General features: G+C 63.6%; 1 long non-coding RNA gene across 1 annotated transcript in view; it reads left to right on the top strand.

Annotated features, from left to right (window-relative positions):
* The first annotated feature begins 1,053 nt into the window (after positions 1-1,053).
* Positions 1,054-7,146, top strand: part of LOC308181643 — a 10,089-nt gene continuing 3,996 nt past the window's right edge. The window contains exons 1-2 of the long non-coding RNA XR_013941528.1: positions 1,054-2,133; positions 2,205-4,049. This is a non-coding gene — a long non-coding RNA (uncharacterized lncRNA). The remainder of the gene's footprint in view (positions 2,134-2,204; positions 4,050-7,146) is intronic.

Here is a 7,146-nt window from a genome sequence, read left to right as displayed (position 1 = left end):
TAAAGAAAGCAGTTTGAGGCGAGGCAAAGCAGAGCAGAGAAAGTAAAACCAAGAGGTGCCAGGAATAGGAAGCGAGGCAAAGCAAGACAAAGGAAAGCCTGGCCTGAAAAAACAAACGAAAACATGGCCAGTGGAGGCAAAGCAGAGCAAGGCAAAGCAAAGCAAAGCAAAGTAGCACGAGGAAAAGCAAAGCATTGCCAGGAAAGACCAAGCAAAGCAATCTGAGGCAAAGCAGAGCAAAGCAGGGGCAAGAACAGCAGAGGAAAGTAGAGAAGGAAAAGCAAAACTGTGCCCGGAGGAGCAGAGCAAAGCAAAGCAGAGCAAGGAAAAACAAAGAGAAGCGAAGCAAATGTAAGGAGCTGGCGGCCAGCCCTCCTGCCGGTTCCCAGTGTCTGCGGGGAAAAGACCGCAGGGCCCTCATGCCGGGTAGAGCTGGCGGCCAGACTCGGACAGTGGCTGTACCCTGCTCGCCCGCTCCCCGGCCTCCTTGACGCCTCATAGTCTGCCGTGACAGTGGGCAAGAACCATGTCTTGCTTTACCTGGCTTTTTATTTACTTATTTATTTATTTATTGTTGCCCTTCTTCCATTGTACTTATCGTCGTTCAAAACCTCACCCAACACCGTCCCCAGACGAATAGCAGTGGGGCCCACGTAGCAGCAGGCCACACGGCTGAGGCCACAAAATTGACCATGTCGGGTGGCCAGGCCTGCTGCCCCCACCCTCGAGTTGCGAGGAGACAGTGTGCAGGCTGCGGGGAGGCCCAGCTGTGTGTCTGAGGGTTTATGCGTTCCTAAATATACCGATCGACTTTTCGGCAAAATCGGCGGGACAGTCTGCAAAGGAAGCCTAGCGCAGCACAGGAGAGCAGAGCAATGAAGAGGAAAGCCGAGCAAGGCAAAGCAAAGCCCTGCTAGGGAAAAGAATGCGGCACAATGAAAAGAAATGACAAGCAGGGCCAGGCAAAGCAAAGCGCGGCCAGGAAAACCAAAGCAAAAAGGTCCAAAAATAGGGCAAGGAAAGAAAGCAGGGCCAGGAAAAGCAAAGTAAAGCGTGTCCAGGAAAGGCAAAGCAGTGCAAGGCAGAGCAAAGCAAAGTGAAGTAGCACAAGGAAAAGCAAAGCAGTGCCAGGAAATGTAGAGCAAAAGAAAGAAAGCAGTTTGAGGCAAGGCAAAGCACAGCAGGCGTAGGAAAAGCAAAGCAGAGCAGAGAAAGTAAAGCAAAGCTGTGGCAGGAATACAAAGCAAAGCAAAACAAAGGAAAGCACATGTCTGTGGGGGAAAGACCGCAGGGCCCTCATGCCGGGTATAGTCGGCAATGCAAAGGTAAGAAATGCAAGACAAATGAAAGCCTCAGAAGGAAAAGAAAGCCTTATCAGGAAAATCATAGTCAAGCAGGGTCAGGAAAAGCAAAGCGTAGCAGTGGCAGGAGAAGCATATCAAAGCAAACCAGTGCTGTGAAAACGAAACGTGTAGTTGCTTAGCGTGGTGCAAAGTCGCTCCCCCCCATCCCAACCTGCCCCAGGCGAATAGGGTCCGGTTGCCGGGCTACGGGGAGACAGGTGTTCGAGAGCTCTAGGTCGCGGCCGTGGCCCCTGGTTGCCTCGGACCGCCTGTCGCTCTGACATCAGAGGCTCACGCTCGGCCGAGAACGGCGTCCGGGTCTACCCGGAAGCCGAAGGACGCATGCGCGCGGATGTCCAAAGGCATCCGTCTGTCGGTCGGTCGCGCGGTTCCCGAGTGGTTCCGCCCACGCGAAAAGCATTGAAAAGTGCCGGAAAGGTCCGAAAAGGCCCGAAAAGGTCCGAAAAGGGCCGGAATGGCCTGTACGAAAAGCGAAGGAAGGCAGACCGACGGCGTTCAGTCCCGGCCGGCAGGTCTCCCTGTGTCCTCCCGCGGTTGGGAGGTATACCGTGTTCCCTGTGGCCGCCTGGTCTACCCGTGTCCTACCGAGGGCGTCCCGTCTGCCCGTCTGGAGGAGGTCGCTGACGGTCGGGCTGTGGGAACGGCGGCCACGTCTACCCTGACTCCGACGGGACGGCATCGTGGGGCTAGCGGTAGATGAGTAGGTCGTGCCACGGCTCGGAAGGTGTCATAGGCATCGCTGTTTCTTTCTGCCTCCAGTTACGTCGAGGTAAAAGTCGGTTGCTCTCGGGTGCCTCGCTGCGGGACTCTTGAAAAGGTCTTGGAGCGTTTCGGGGGCAGTGACTTTTTTGTCCGTCTACAGGAGAGAGCGAGGACTCTGCTCCGGAAGCGGTGCTGAGCAAGCACTTGCGGCTGGTGGAGCCAGCGCACGAGAAGGGGGCGTGCGGCGTCGGTGGCGGCGTGGGCTCGGGCGTCGGTTCTCTCGACTGGTCAACCTTAGCTGCCTGTCGACTCCCTCTCACCCCCCCCCCCGCCCTGCCGGGGAGCGAGAAGCGGTCTCGCGTGCGCGAGTCGCTGAGAAAAGAAGGAGCTGTGGAGAAAAGCGGCAGGAAGCCGGCGGGTGGTCCGCCGGCACCCGAATGCTGACCGTCCGGGGGCGTCCCCGGCGGCTTCCACCGGTCCCGGAGGCTCGGAAGGCGAAGGGGGACCGGACCGCGCGGATTGGCACGGCTGAGGCGGCAGCACCTCCACGTCCCGACGATGCACCTCACCTCATCCACACGCAGCGCCCGCCGAGGCGTTCCCCGAGCACGTCGGAGAGGCTCCCCGGTGGGTCGGCTCTTGCCAGGGCCAATGTTCAGGTCGGCGCGAGCACCTCTCGCGGATGTTGCTCCTGCACACCCGCCCGCACGCGATGCTGTTCGCTGCTCTTTTTCTGATCGATGAGGCCATTAGGGTCGCGTCGGAGAGGGCCCCCGGCGGGCCAGCTCTTCTGCGCTCCCCTGTCCCAGGGGAGCCGCGGCGGTGTCCGGTGTTCAGGCACGGGCGGCCTCCTCTCCAGCTCGCTTCCCGTCGCAGGTGAGGCGCTGCCTCGCTCGGGGCGAGAGCGGCGGCGGCGTTTAGGGCCTGTGCCCCGGTCGCTCGTCGGCCGTCGTTCTCCGCGCCAAACGAAGGGGCTTTTCCGGCGGAACCCGGCTGTGTGACGGCCGAGCGGCCCCATGAGCCGCAGGGGTCCGTGAGCGTTGCGCGAGGCACTGGTACCGGCGTCGGTCCAGGGCCCGGTGGGTGCCGGCCGCGAGCAGCAAGCCGGTGGGGGTGGCAAGCGATGCGGAAAGCGTGAGGGAGAGAAGAAAGCGAGAGAGCCGCGCGGCGCGTCCCGCCTCCGGGTTGTGGAACGGCGAGTGTGGGGGGGTGTCCCCCTGCCGCGTTGGGGCTGCCGCAGCCGTGTGCGCGCTTTTCGTGGCCGCGTCCCCTGCCCGCCGCGGAGCGCGCCGTCCCCGGTTTGTGGGTGCCCCGGTCGGGGACTCGTGCCTGCCTCGAGGTCGCGTTCTCCTCTAGCACGTCTGTCGCTCCCGCCGCGGCGGCGGGAGCCGTCGTTCCTGGCGCGTCGCCGCCGGTCGGCCGCGGAGGGCGGGTCAGCCCCGGCTGCTGTGGCGGCGCACTGCGCGCACGCGCCGTCCAGCTCCGGCGGGAGAGGAGCCCGGAGCGCGCCGCCGAAAAAAGCTGCGCAGCGGTCGCCGCTCCTTCCCCACGCGGGGAAGGCCGGCGGGGACCGCCGGGGTCAGGTGCTCGGCGCCCTTCCCCACCAAGAGGGGTTCGCCTGGCGTCGGGCGGTGCCCCGGGGCGCGGCTACCTGGTTGATCCTGCCAGTAGCATATGCTTGTCTCAAAGATTAAGCCATGTATGTCTAAGTGCACACGGGCGGTACAGTGAAACTGCGAATGGCTCATTAAATCAGTTATGGTTCCTTTGGTCGCTCCCCTCCTGCTACTTGGATAACTGTGGTAATTCTAGAGCTAATACGAGCGCCGACCTCCGGGGACGCGTGCATTTATCAGACCAAAACCAACCCGGGCTCGCCCGGCGGCTTTGGTGACTCTAGATAACCTCGAGCCGATCGCACGCCCCCATGGTGGCGACGACCCATTCGAATGTCTGCCCTATCGACTTTCGATGGTAGTGTCTGTGCCTACCATGGTGACCACGGGGAACGGGGAATCAGGGTTCGATTCCGGAGAGGGAGCCTGAGAAACGGCTACCACATCCAAGGAAGGCAGCAGGCGTGCAAATTACCCACTCCCGACCCAAGGAAGGTAGTGACGAAAAATAACAATACAGGACTCTTTCGAGGCCCTGTAATTGGAATGCGTCCACTTTAAATCCTTTAGCGAGGATCCATTGGAGGGCAAGTCTGGAGCCAGCAGCCGCGGTAATTCCAGCTCCAACAGCGTATCTTAAAGTTGCTGCAGTTAAAAAGCTCGTAGTTGGATCTTGGGATCGAGCTGGCAGTCCGCCGCGAGGCGAGCTACCGCCTGTCCCAGCCCCTCTCTGTCGGTGCCCCCTCGATGCTCTTAAGTGAGTGTCCCGCGGGGCCCGAAGCGTTTACTTTGAAAAAATTAGAGTGTTCAAAGCAGGCCGGCCACCGGAATACTCCAGCTAGGAATAATGGAATAGGACTCCGGTTCTATTTTGTTGGTTTTCGGAAACGGGGCCATGATTAAGAGGGACGGCTGGGGGCATTCGTATTGTGCTGCTAGAGGTGAAATTCTTGGACCGGCGCAAAACGAACTAAAGCGAAAGCATTTGCCAAGAATGTTTTTTCATTAATCAAGAACGAAAGTCGGAGGTTTGAAGACGATCAGATACCGTCGTAGTTCCGACCATAAACAATGCCAACTTGCGATCCAGCAGTGTTATTCCCATGACCCGCCGGGCAGCTCCCAGGAAACCCAAGTCTTTGGGTTCCGGGGGGAGTATGGTTGCAAAGCTGAAACTTAAAGGAATTGACAGAAGGGCACCACTAAGAGTGGAGCCTGCGGCTTAATTTGACTCAACACGGGAAACCTCACCCGGCCCGGACACGGACAGGATTGACAGATTGAGAGCTCTTTCTCGATGCCGTGGGTGGTGGTGCATGGCCGTTCTTAGTTGGTGGAGCGATTTATCTGGTTAATTCCGATAACGAACGAGACTCTGGCATGCTAACTAGTTATGCGACCCCCGAGCGGTTGGCGTCCAACTTCTTAGAGGGACAAGTGGCCTTCAGCCACCTTAGATTGAGCAATAACAGGTCTGTGATGCCCTTAGATGTCCGGGGCTGCACACGCGCTACACTGACTGGCTCAGCTTGTGTCTACCCTCCGCCGGCAGGCACGGGTAACCCGTTGAACCCCATTCGTGATGGGGATCGGGGATTGCAATTATTCCCCATGAACGAGGAATTCCCAGTAAGTGCGGGTCATAAGCTCACGTTGATTAAGTCCCTGCCCTTTGTACACAACGCCCGTCGCTACTACCGATTGGATGGTTTAGTGAGGTCCTCGGATCGGCCGCGGCGGGGTCTGCCACGGCCCTGCTGAAGCGTCGAGAAGACGGTCGAACTTGACTATCTAGAGGAAGTAAAAGTCGTAACAAGGTTTCCGTAGGTGAACCTGCGGAAGGATCATTACTGGGGCTGGGCCGGCCGCGCCGTGCCCGAGCTGGGCGTCGCACACTCGCTCGCTCGCTCGAGCGACGGAGCCCGCTCCGCGCAGAGCGCGGCTCACGCTGTTGTCGAAGCAAAGCCACTCCGCGCGCCGGCTAGTGAGAGGGGAAGGGTGCGGAGCGGCTGCCGGGATGGCAGGGTGTACGTCCGTGGGTGCCGCGCTCCCCCTCCGCCGCGTGCTCCCTCCCTCCCTGCCTTCCTCGGCCGCGAGGAGGAGGAAGGAGGGAGGAGGGAGAGGCGGCAGGAGCAGGGGTTTGCTGCCGGCCCGCTGTGCCGCCCCGCCGCACGACCTCCCCCCAGCCAGGCGCCGGTCTGCTGCCGGTCTGCCCAGGGCCGGCCCGGCCGTCGCCCCGCCGCCAGCCGCTGGCCGCGCCGTTCTGGCCACCGTGCGCGCTCGCGTCCTCTGCGCTCGCCTTCCTCTGCGCCGCCGCCGTGTCGGCGGCACGCGAGTCCCCCTCCCCTGTGGGTGTAGGGGGTGGCGGTAGGGTGGGGATCGGTTGTCCCCCGCCCGCTCTCTGCTGCTTGCCCGTCCGCCCCCGGCCCGTGCCGCCGGCGGTGCGGGCGGGGCGGGCAGCGGCGAGCGAGAGGGAAAAGCCAGTCGTCCGTCCCTCCGCGCCTCCCTCCCCGACGCGGGTCGGGGCCCCGCGTCGTCGTCGGAGCCGGCAAGGGTCAGAGGGCGTGGCGCGGGGGGAGCGTGTCGCACGCGGTGCCGCGGCGGGCGTGTGGCCGTGGGGCGGCGGTGGGGTCTGTGCCGCGCGGGCGGCCCGAGCCGCGTGTCTCCTCCCGGGCGCAGCTGCCACCCGGCGCCGGGCTAGCGAGGGAAACCCCGGGCCCCGGGAGGAGGACGAGGTGGTGGCAGCGGATGGCGGGCGCGCCCCCGGGGGTGGACGCTCCGCCGAGGGGTGCCGGGGCCGGCTGGCGGGTGCCGGGTTTCCCCCTCGGCGCCCTGTCCGCCGCCGAGCAGGGCGGCGGCGGTGGGGGAGGCACCCCCGCGGGGCCTTCAGGTAGTTTCCCTCAGCCCCAGGGCCAGGTACCTAGCGTCCGCGCCTCGGCGGCCTCCCCTCGGCGAGCCACCCGTGTGGTCCCATGTGCCAGCGCGCTCCTCCCGGGTGCGGTGCCCCGCCGGCCCGGGTCGGGGATGGCCATGGGCCCCGGCCTCCGGGCCCCCGAGGGTTCTCGGCCGCGGAGCCGGGTGGAGGTTTAAAGACTTGGGCGGCCCGCGGCGGCCCAGGAGGGTGGCGGGGCTTGCCGTCGGGTGGGGGGCGCGTGGTGTGGGGGTCGGCGCCCGTGGGCGCCGCTCCCTCCCCCTGCGCTCGCTCCCGGCAGTCGCCGCGCTCGCCCCCTGCAGGCAGCCGGGCCGGAGAGGGGTGTTCACACAGCCCGCTCCTCTCTCCGCGGTCCGGTCTTGGCAGAGAGATGCCACGCGCGCACTCGGCCGCTGTCGGCCTCGCCTGTGCTCGGAAGGGGCCGAGACGCAGGTCTAGGCTCCCCCCGCCCCCGTCGAGTGCTCGGTGGCGCGGTGCACTGTGCCATATCCGGCGCCGGCCAGCGGGCCCCGCCCGAGCGGCGGCGGTGGCG

This window comes from Anser brachyrhynchus (genome assembly GCF_964034855.1).
Source record: "Anser brachyrhynchus genome assembly, chromosome: 22".
NCBI lineage: Eukaryota > Metazoa > Chordata > Aves > Anseriformes > Anatidae > Anser > Anser brachyrhynchus.
This window is presented reverse-complemented; position numbering and strand designations above follow the sequence as displayed.